This window comes from Diadema setosum, chromosome 19 (genome assembly GCF_964275005.1).
Source record: "Diadema setosum chromosome 19, eeDiaSeto1, whole genome shotgun sequence".
Classification (NCBI taxonomy): domain Eukaryota; kingdom Metazoa; phylum Echinodermata; class Echinoidea; order Diadematoida; family Diadematidae; genus Diadema; species Diadema setosum.
The window spans coordinates 35,087,721-35,099,880 of record NC_092703.1 but is presented as its reverse complement, the minus strand read 5'-3'; the positions used below and the strand labels follow the sequence as shown (position 1 = coordinate 35,099,880).

At 41.9% G+C, this 12,160-nt stretch overlaps 1 protein-coding gene across 1 annotated transcript in view; it reads left to right on the top strand.

The window, feature by feature from the left end:
- Window positions 1–4,914: 4,914 nt before the first annotated feature.
- Window positions 4,915–12,160, top strand: part of LOC140242597 (uncharacterized) — a 50,792-nt gene continuing 43,546 nt past the window's right edge. Inside the window, exon 1 of the mRNA XM_072322348.1 lies at window positions 4,915–5,008. The gene's annotated coding sequence lies outside the window, so the exon portion shown is untranslated. The remainder of the gene's footprint in view (window positions 5,009–12,160) is intronic.

Here is a 12,160-nt window from a genome sequence, read left to right as displayed (position 1 = left end):
GGATGATGACACCCACCTGAATAGATATTGACATACGGTGACAATATTTATCTTGAGATTATGAAGTCAAAGGCTTATAATACCGCGATCTCTCTCTTTTCCCTAGACGTGTTCATACTGACATAATAATGATAATGTTAATTATTCCCCGACTTTCTGAAAGAGGTATGTCAAGTACTCTTTCTTTTTTTAAAGCCTATTCTAGAAAACCGAAATTGCGTCAAACTTTCTTTATGTATTCTTTACATCGTTTTCCATACTTGACGTCACAAAGTGCGTGACAGCACCGAAACTTTTTTTTTTAGTCATACTTCAAAATGTTGTAACATTCCTATTTTTTCTCGATTTTTATTAAATGTTTATTGTTGTGCTTCTCAAATTTTATTCTTTCTTTTCAGACTAACTTTTGACTGGCCAGGAATTGCTATGAAAGCAAAGTTCAGTCATTAATTTATGTATAGTGAATTTGAAAGTTGATCATCATAGACTGATGGTCTCATTTGACCATGAGCATGCTACAAAGTCTGGTATAAGACTATAGCTTTGATCTGCATGCTCTATACAGAGGACCTACATGTCATGGTTGTTACTATACCCCATTTCTGCATTATACCACGCATCCTATCACTCTTGATTAAAAAGTGTAAAATTGATCAACATTCTGTATGTTGTCACTTCCCAAACATTTTGTAAAAATTAAGTTTAACACTCAGAATGTTTGATTTATCATTGCTGAAATGGTAGTTAAACATTTTTAGTGTTAAATTTGTTCACAAAAATGTTCACAAAGGTTCGCGGAGTGATATTTAAAACGTTGGGTTTATCAATACCATTTCATTGCTTGAGTGGTTCGAGGCCTGGTTGAAGAGGGACAATGTGGGCAAAGTCATTGTTCAAAGACTTCCAAGCCTTATCCAGGGCAGGATTGGAATCCTATACGGGACCTGTTTAAATGAAATCCATACTTAACCACATTAGACCTATTATCATTTTTTTATACTCCAAAAAGGAGAAACGAGAAATGTAATCCGGGGGTTAAGATTTAGCTTTCACCCTCTTTATCTCCTAACAGTTCTCCTGAAATGTCACCTTTTCACGATGCTTTTGCAAACCCTCTCGTTATGTTTCATGTGCATGATAATCGAAAGCGAAATACAGCCACGTCATATCTTTTAGCTGACATTTTTTTCTTGTACGGTCCCTGCGTAAACTGTATACTATACGCCTCGAAATGAGCTCCATCACAATGCATTGTATACTGGACAGAACTCCTATTGGCCTAGATTGCTCTCTCATCAGCACAAAGCAACAGCCGCCGAATACATCCGAATATATAAGTTAATGAGTACATGCTAGTCCGACATTGTTTCATTTTCAGTGGCATTGAACTCAATGAATTCAGGCAGCCTTGATGGCTGGTCATATCACACTGCCAGCCTAATGGACTAACTATGATTGTATGCATGCCATATAGGCTACTGACTCGAAATGACATCGTTAATCATTTTTGGACAGTGGAATAAAAAAAAAATGATAATGATTTGAAATTGTATCAATGCTATCTATACGCGATAATCGCATTTGTATAGGCTAGTATAATGTATAGTGGACGATTAGGAAGGATAACCATAAATCATCTGTCATAATAAGAGAGGGGGAGGGGAGGAGGAGGAGGAGGAGGGGAGAGGGAGAGGGAGAGGGAGAGGGGGATATATACAGATAAAGGGGGAGGAAGGGAAAGAAACATAATCAAAACACTCTGAATCACAGTGTGGTGCATGTGTGTTTGTTCAAGAGATATGGGCAATATGTACAGTCATTTGCAGTTTGTCTATATTGCTCTCTTAATTTTATATTTTTATACATTACCAAAATGGCACCATTATCAAAAATTAACATCTTATTAAAAGATACCGAGAACGGAGCAGGGATACCGTCTCCAGAAACTTAACCTCGGCAATGCATGTCTCCCCTCGTGACAATATAGGCCTAAATAGATATGTGTTCAGAAACTTCCTAGGCCCTGTAAATGCGTTTCGATACAGCCTCTTGATGTGTGCATGAAGATTAACGCTCTTTGGCGTAGTTTGACATAACGACAGGTTGATTGTTTCACATGCAGATACTTGAATTACAAATTGTTAATATTGTCAATGATGCATCATCATGCGCATCTGTTGCGATTCTATAATGGTAACATTAGGCCTACTGACAGGGATTTAAATGAAAATTACGAATTTGAAGGAGACAGTGATTGTGCTGTGCACATATTATATGAAGAGTTTGTTCGCAAAAACCGATAAGTCCATTTTTGAAGATTTTAAAGTACGGTCACTGTCATAAAGTGCAAAATAACACCTTTTAAAGGATATATTGGTCACTACATAAGGTACCGTGGTTATGGTTAAAAGAAGCATAAAATTTTCTTATTATTCTCTTTTATTTTTCTTGACCTTTAAACGCAATCTCCATTTGGCAAATCTATGGACTCATCGGTTTTTGCGAACAAACTCTTCATATTTCAAATGTATTTAACATGTAGTTTAACTCTTGTGTGATTCAATTTGACCTGATTTATAATGATCTAGAGTTACAACTGAAATTATACGAATATAATTTTGGCGATTTACTTCATGAAGAAACAATAATGTCAAATTAGGTGAATCATAATAATGATTTGTCTATATATAAGACTGCCTTCAGCTGCCAAAAGGCATGTCAGACTATTATAAACAAAACATCACATTTGACAGTTTTCACTGCAAGTATAATGTTACAAACACAATGCGACTGATGTCAGATTGATGCTAAACGTTAATTATTTATTAAAACAAACATTAATTATTCAATCGTTAAAATAAATGTTCCAGGACTCGACATTAGCGGTAGCCCGGTGACCAAGATGGGCAACTAAAAATTGGCGTATAGGGCCACCAAATGTATCTTTTTGTGGCCTGATTCAAAGATTCAAAGGATTCAAAATGGATTGTTACTTTTGCTTCTATTTCCGGCCATACATGGCCTAGCCACAAACTTCTTTGGGCTACCAGACAAAAAATTCAAACACTGTTGTTTGGTGCATGAGATGCAACGTGGAAACATCCTTTTCGTCTACTCAAACTTCATAATCATGAGTCTGTGGAATATATAAAAAAAAATAAAATCACTCATTTAATTTTGTAATAACGTGTGGATCAATAATCGATGCATGGGTACGTAAGCCTTTGTAAGACAAAACAATCAGTCATTCATTTCCGTAATATCGGTGAGCGCACAAAAAAAAAATGATGCACATGCACATTGATAAACTTCATTATGAGGACATAATCAATAACAATGTGGTTCACATCGGATCATACCCCCACAATATGATATAACACCCCCCCCCCCGAATTCCTTGAGTTATGTATTAAATTTGTTTATTATTTATACTGCATTAAACATCCAATCTTTCGGGGCCTGTACGGTGGAAGGGATAAGAGTTTTCAAAATGGGATTACAGTAGAGACCTTTAATTTTTTTCTCGTATTTTAGTGATAAATCATGTTTTTCTGCATATCAGATTGCAAGACACGTGTCTGAATGAATATCAAAGAAGTATATTTTTTCTGCAATGTATTGGAGTAGGCTCTACAGGTCATGTTATGTAGAAGTACTATTTTCCAGTGACAGTGATTTTCACAAGGACAATGCGAACGGACAAAAATCAAATTCTATACGCAGATTTATTGTATTTAAATGTATAATAATCAGGTTAGGCTCATATACAAGGATCTGCGGATATCCTGGTTCCACAGCTTATAGCTTGTGTTTGAATTGAACAAAATATTTTCCAACATGCATTATAATTTCTTATCCAGACTTTCATTATATGAACGACATGCGATCACGGAAAACGTCGTTTTTAAGCTTTTATTATCATATTTTATGTCTAACTCCTTATCTTTTTGACACAAGACCGCCACGTGGTTTGAACGTAAGATACTCCAGTAGCCAACTTTTTTTTATTAGCCGACCACTTTATCGATTATCATAGCTGCAAACGACGTTGTTCAAATTTATGTGAGTGACTCCATGATAGTAAAGCATGCGCGATTTAGTTTGGCCGTGCGGGCGTTGATATCCGCTTGGATACAAATGAACTTATTGCATTAGAGCCTTAAAAAAGAAAGACAAAAAAACAACGAATGAATACAAAAGTTTTAAAAAAGTAGACAAGCACTGATCTCGGAGAGCATTACCTCTGAGAGGGCGATAAGGGCACCATTTCATGAATATTATTATGATGGCAACTGTTGCTGGAACGGCAATCGTTATAGGGTAACGACATAGTATTGGCTGTAGATTGATTTGGGATACTGGAGTATTGCCATTCCAACAAGAGTTGCTTCCGGTTTTTCATTTCCCCTCTCCCCTTGATGGAGGACTGAAGGTCAAATGTACCTGTACTTTGCTGGCTTTTTTCTCTTTTTCTCTTAGGGTGTTCTCGCTAAATTATTGTTCTTGTTTGTGTTATATGTATACCATAATTAGAAATGATTTATGTTTGTATTCCAATATAGTTGAAATCAATAAAACATATAAAGAAAAAAAATAGAGTTGCTATCCTAACATTTTTTATAGAATGGGACCCGGTCATTACCAAAATTTAATCATGTGATTTTTGTGTCATTATAAACTTTTCCTGAAAATTTAAACCTAGCGGTTCGTAGATTTTTTTTTATTGTTTTCCCCCACAAACAGATAGATAAACAAACATAAGAGGGGAAAACTGAAAAAGAAGAGAGGTACTAGTACGTACGCGTGTAAAGGGAAAGTCTTAGTAGGCCCTCTACGGTCATGAATCTATAATTTTTTGACCGCCATGATCGGTCGGCCACCGCAAGTAGCTTCTATTTCCGCCTGCAGTGTTGGGTGTAACTTCGAAACATCCGCGTATCAGTCGCTGAAAGTGGAGGAATTTATTCGCCCTGGAAGTGGTGGCTATATTTGCACAATACAGTGAATGGTAAGTATTTTAGATCAATGATTACATTACGGACTCGTAAATGCAATTGCACCTCTAGCTTTAGCTGAAATGTAGCTGCTGCTTGGTCTCTCTCTCCCCAGTGCCAGTGCGCAGGAAGGGAAAGCTGCAGTGGAGTGTAAATTACAGTAGAGGGTACGTACTCAGCTCACAGTACAGTAGTAGTCGAGCCGTCTATTCGCTCGCGTACTCACACACCCACATTTATACATTGTACGATACGATACGTGACACCTTCCCGTGCCGTGCCGATGGCGATAGCTAGCGTATAGCGTTGCCTGCATCCATCTGTGAGATGTACAAATGTAAACTAAAAAAAAAAAAAAGTATGGTGTGCAAGAAGTGTGTAGTGTACATTGTAATGTAGCTTTGTTTCGTGCCAGTGACAAGTGTAGTGGGTGATGCATGGTGCATATCAGTTAGATCTAAAACTCTAGAAAAAACTAAGTCTAATGCACTTGTCAATTGAAGTCCCGGCCCATGGGTACCCGGGACTTGCAACCAAGTTGGGCGGGGATTTCAGCATTTTTTTCGCCCGAGTGGGTCGGGAATAGACCGGGCTTTGTAGGGGGAAATTCACTTAATTTGCCCCGGTGGGCCGGGGATGTACCGCGGTGTTGTCGGGGGAAATTCAATTATTTTGCCCCAGTGGGTCGGGAATGGACCGGGGTTTGTCGGGGGAGATTCACGTATTTTGCCCCGGTGGGTGGGGAATAAACCGGGGTTTGTCGGGGGAAATTCGCTCCAACCAAATGGCAGGCATTTGGGGCGGGAATTTTGGCCGGGATTGAGCCAGATTTTGCTCGAGAGTTGATTATGACTTGTACCATTTCCAGTACGGTAATGTGATCATAAATTATTTCGCTTGACTAGCAATTCCCCGCTATTGAGGACTCCGTAACGTTGCCCAAAAGTTGCTTAAACGCATGAATCACGTAAAGAGCCTGGCGCGAAACATGCGCGATTTGCGCATTTCATGAATTTTTCTGACGTGGAACCTTCGATCGTATTGTCCGCGGATGTGCGCCGGATCGGCGCTTACGCGATTCCACGCGGGCGGGCTCGGTCACACTGCCCAAAAGTTGCGTAATCGCGTAAATCACGTACCGGTAACTAAGAAATTTGGTTTTGTGTGCTTGTCCGTCGAGAATTTTACAATTTTCGCTGATTTACGCAATGAAAAATCACCGATGAATTGCGCAAGAACTACGGAAAGATCACGCAAAAATATAGCGCCACAATCATATGTGAGTTGTTACTAATGTTAGTGATACATTAGTGATTCCTCGATCAGTATTTCGTGAGTATTTACCGTGTTCTGTTAGAGATACATAGGCCTACGCCAATATTTTTTTTTCAGTGATTTTCAGTGATACGTAGGTGTTTCAAGCGCGAAACATGCGTCATTATTATAGTCTGCTTTTTTGTCAGTGGAGAGTTGTTGGTGAACGCGATAGCGGCAACATTTTTGCGAACAATCGCTGATATTCCACGCATATTTCGCGCATTGTTCGCGTAAGAACCACGCAAACTACGCAAAAAATGACGTAAAAAAGCGCAATACTGCGTAAAATTTTTACGCGAAGCCGAGTTTTGAGCTCCTCAAAACATGGAATTGCGTAAAGTGCCGATCCGGCGCACATCGGCTGACAACTACGAAGGTTCAAAATTGTAGACAAACTCATGAAATGCGCAAATCGCGCATCGTATCGCGTAAAATAAGGCTCGAATTTCTTACGCGATTCATGCGTTTACGTGACTTTTGGGCAGTGTGACAGGTCCTCAAAAGCCAGGTTTTTGAGCAGCTCAAAACTCGGCTTCGCGTAAAAGTTTACACACTTCTAGGCAGTATTGCGCTGTTTTAGTTTTTACATAATTTTTGCGTAGTTCGCGTTGTTCTTACGCGAACAACGCGCGAAATATGCGTGGAATATCAGTGATTGTTTGCGAAAATGTTGCCGCTATCACGTTTATGTGCGATTCATACGCAGTTAATTGTGATAAAGAGCAGATTATGCGTGATTTTCCGTGGACCTCTGTCGTCAGGCTTCGCGCACAATCACGAATTCGCCCTATTTGGGGCCTTTGCATGCCTATGCGCTGATTAGTGATTTTTGAGTGATATTTCCGTAGTTCTTGCGCAATTCATCGGTGATTTTCATCGCGTAAATCAGCGAAAATTCTCAACGGACAAGCACGCGCAAAACCAAATTTCTTGCGTGATTCACGCAAACTTACGCGACTTTTGGGCAGTGCGACCGGGCCTTGAGGGTCGGGACTTGGCCGGGGATTTCTATACAAATATGCCCGACTTGTCGGGGACTTGGCCGGGGATTTCTGCACAAATATTGCCCGGTCTGTCGGGGAATTGGCCGGGGATTTCAACTTCAATTTTGCCCGGCCTGCCGGGGACTTAGCGGGGGATTTCCGTGAAAATTTTGCCCGACCTGTCGGAGACTTGACCGGGACTTGGCCGGGTAGTGTAACTCCCAAAATTGCAAGTGGGATGCAAGTCCCGGCCATCCCCGGGTACCCATGGGCTGGGACTACAATTGACAAGTGCATAACGTTAGACAACAGAACACTGCACTTTTACTTCACTAATCGCTAATGTTAGGGTGTCTGGTAGATTTTTGCAACTGGAGAAATACAAGTCATTTCACACAAAAACATACATATCCATAATGTCCATAGTTAACATACCTAATACATGTGCAAAATTTTTCACCATAATCATAAATAATGCACTTGTCAATGTAATGACACACCCCACTACCCCCGGACATGGGTGCGTCATGGTCATTTTTTGACTGACCACACAGGGTTTTTGACGGACACCACAGTCACTTTTTTGTCGGACAAAATGCTGCAAGTGACGAACACCACAGTCACTTTTTTGACGGACAACACGTTGAAAGTGACACACACCTCGGTCACTTTTTTGACGGACATCCTCGGTACATTTGACGCACCCCCGTAAATACTGAAATGATTTTTGCATACGTTTTTTTTCAAGCAATTTCATTTTCTTTTGGTTCGTAAACATAATTTGTAAAAGTTTCGGCAAGTTTCCCTTACCATGGCCCTGTAAGCACCGTACCGTCATTCACCGTACATCACGCTGCTGCTACGATGTTCCGTACAGTAGTATTCTGTGCATGCAATCCATACATGACAATCACATGTGTGCAGATGCGCTGTGTGTGCGCGGCCTTTGCTAGTCCGGTGGATGCATACTGCTGCAGCGCAGGTACACACCACGCCACAGCATTCCCGCGAGTAACTACATATAGCCCAGTCGCTGTACGTAGAGATTCGCACCGCTAACAGCGTCGCGTGTCTGCTGGTCGGGCTATCCCGCGAGCAGAAAATGGCATGCGGCAGGCAGTTTCTTCTGCTGCCGCTTCTTTTACTGTCAAAAATTCGCCTTTGTCACCACAGAACATCATTTAGACGCACATTGTATTGGAATGTAAACAAACTTTCTTCGATAGCAATGTGTGTTGGTGTTGCATCGCAATATGCAATAGGCACTTAGAAGCGTTCGACAGTAAAGGTTGAACTAAGTTGTTAAATCGCTGAACAGTCCCTGGTTTGAGATCGAGTATGCATGATTTCATGGGTTTGTTGGAGGGAAAATGTAAGGAGAAAGGGTGGCTTTTAAATTATTTGCTTGCCAGATTCTGGCAAGCATTTTTCCCTCTTATTCCAAAACGCTTCCCGACTTTGATTTTCACTTGCCATGGGAAAGCGCTCACTGTAATTTCACTCGCGGTATGTGTATCCGGTACTGGTAGCGTGCAAAAATGCGTGCAGTTTTCCATAGCCAAGTGACGTACCATGACGCACCCCTCGGATCAAAATAATGCGTGTTATTTTCCATAGCCATGTGACGTACCATGACGCACCCCTCGGTCAAAATTTTGACCGACAATGATGGGATTTTGACGCACCCCTCGGTCAAAAATTTGACGGACAAAGCTGGTAAAATGACGAACACCTGCGTCACAAATTTGACGGACCAAGCGAGGAAATGACACACCCATGTCCGGGGGTAGTAGGGTGAGTCATTACATTGACAAGTGCATAATGGTGAAGTTAAGAGCAAATAAAAACAGGGTATTTTTCATCCTCACGCTGTTAAAACCTTGGCGAAAAAGTGGGTCGCAAGCGCTACAGCGAGCTACCTGTGTGTGTGTGTGTGTATGTGTGTATGCGGCCGATCAGTGAGCAGCTGCAGGAAACTGAGCTGTCGCTTGCGATAGCTCTTTAACACACATCACACATAGCACACTGTACATTTGGATACAGTCACACTCACAAATCATGTACCGTGGCTAATCAGTTTGAAAACGGAGAACATCTAGCTCTAGACTCTACTAAAGTTCTATCTACTGGTACTAGTATTAGTTTACGGTATTATGTGGATTGGTAATGTTCTTATCGTTGTTTATTCATTTTTCGAAAGTGCACTCGTGATGCTCGAGTCTAGACTGGTACGGAGAAGTCGATTGTAAATGTCCGCTTGCCAACATACGTACTGTACTACTGTGGTAGCTTGCGGTACTCTACAATAGGGCATGCAAAAGATTTCGGAAAACTTGTATTTGGTCATTCATGCAGGTACGAATTTCACGCGAGCTGCTTGCACCTGCTCTCGACAGTTGGCTACATTTTCTTCGAACCGTGTTCGCCAAGCCAGCTGCCCTGGCCGCCATGCTGCCGACAAATCGCGATGTTCTCCGCTCAGCTACCCGCATTTTACCGGTGGGGCTAGCTACGCCTAGCGCCTGCGATACGACCATGTACCATAGTGAGCACGTATGAACGCACGCAGCGCGCTAGCACACAGGGGTATGACAACACAATTAGGGGGAGTGGCTTCTGCGCTGGTTACGCGTTTTAGCTTACCGCTGTGCGCTCATTAACCTCTCGCTCGAGATCCGCACGCTCAAGCAGCTTCTCAGCGCTATTTGCGAACATGATTTGTGCCGTGTTTTGCTTGTTCTCAGCGAGAAAAAGTTTTAATATTGGCGTAATTTCAAAGCTTAATTTCTCAAGATAGGATCATCATTTCGTCATGAAATTTGAAATAATGTCTTAGACATGATTCGAAATGTCGGCGGCACTGCGAATGATGGGCAAAGGGGGCGCTGTCGACCATGCGGGCGGTACAAACTCTGCAGCGCGCACAAAAGAGATCGACAAGGGGTGTTGACCCCATCAGCACACACGCCGCCCTCGCTACGAAGCACTTCCGGTTACGCATGTGCAATTTGCATCGCTCAAAGCTAGGGTAGCGAGCATCATGAACGCGCGAGAGGGCGCACTTGCTTTGGTGACCCTCGGAGCCATTGCGCGTTTGGCCACAAATAACACGGTGGATGCAGCGAGGGCTGGTCGGGAGTGAAATGGAGGGGCGCATTGATCTCGGCTTTTTCCAACATGTTATCAGTCCCCTTCATAGGGTTATGTACAAATCGGATCGCTGCGACACTACCTTGCAAATTTCCGAGACGACACTCTTCAAAGCCAGAAATTAGCTTTAAGAAACGCCTGAAAATCGAGGCGTAACTAGAAATTTAACGAAAGTTTATGTGTTATGTGATATTCAAGGTTGAAATGAGGTATGTGTCCGCCTGGAATGAAGTGAAATATGTGTAATTTTTAAAATTTCAGATCGTACTGTAATTTTTTACAAGGTCATGATCGTGGTGACATCAAGCGCTTTATAGTACAATAAACGTATGAGCTTACCCTTGTTAATTGGTCATGTGGCCAATATCGAGCAACTTGGGGTTTGGATTTCCGCGGGCGCGGAAGTTTCACCGTGCGTACGTCTGTGCAGTCTTATGTATTATAAGTCGCCATTCGTTTGTATGTAATCCTGACTGAAATGATAAATCGAATGGATGAGAAGTTGTTACATAGATTGTAATCCTATTTTGACAAAAGACATAAGTCTGTTTACATATCTATGAAATTTGTCTGTCTGTACATGAAATTAAAAAGGTTCGCGCCGCCGTTTTCTCAGCCCGTCTACTGCTCCGTCGGCGCTACCAAGTTTGTGTCTGGGGGTCGCTCGCTATGCGTCAATGGCAATGCACATTGGCATGCATGCATGCTACAGCGCGCTAGCAGCCGACACATTTTTCTGCGCGCGTATAACGGATGCAAATGATGACGAAATGGTTACAAAGTGCGTGTGGCCTGTGAAAGCATGCTAGAATTAAAATTAAAAAATCATTAGAAAAAAATTGACTAAGTTTGTGAAGTGACAGTGTCAGAGATGTATTTTGGAGTACGTAAGCTTCTTATACGTGAAATTTCAGCATTAGTGAGTATGATTTAGTTTCTTTGTGATGGTACCTAGCTAGGGAAGATTTATTTTGAGTCACCCAGCGATGATCAGCATTCCGGTTAAAATTTGACTTTTTTGCTCAGTGTATGTTGCATGAGGACTCACTATGGATTGATATACCATGTTCATAGTCCAAGCATTTCAATTCACGTGAGTGATTCGTAAAATTTGTGATAAGAATGTTGAAATTTTCAACAGTTTTGTGGTTGTGTGTCCGTGTTCGAGGGGTTTGTGTATGGGGTTTAGTACTACCGTCAGACGCTGTGCTAGTGCCGGCATCTAACTTCATACACCAGCAGAACTTCTGCAGAAGGTCTAGCCCGACCAGACTAAACATTGCTATAACTCAGCTGTTCCGTCGACTGTGAAACACATAAGGCTGGTGTAGGAGAATTCAATGGTGCTGAATCCAAAAATAGTAACAGTATCAGCGAACAAAGTGAGGCGGGGCCTACAAGTCTTAGACACGTACATGTAGTTACACGCCATGACTCATAGTTATGGCGCACACTTACGCGAAGCTCCAGAACAGTCGAGTCGGTTTTGCATGCATAGGTACGATTGTTCAGCCTCCGCACAGCATAGCGCACCGCCGGTACGTAATGTGAGTACATGTGCGCGTCTCCATGCAATCTGTAGACCAAAAGCTACAGCGATGCACATGCACCACTGACTACTGTGTGCGCTATTACTCTGCCGCGCTGTTAGACCGACGTTTATACGTACTGCATACTGGGTATCGGTCTCGTAAACCCGTGTACAAATCGGTCTGT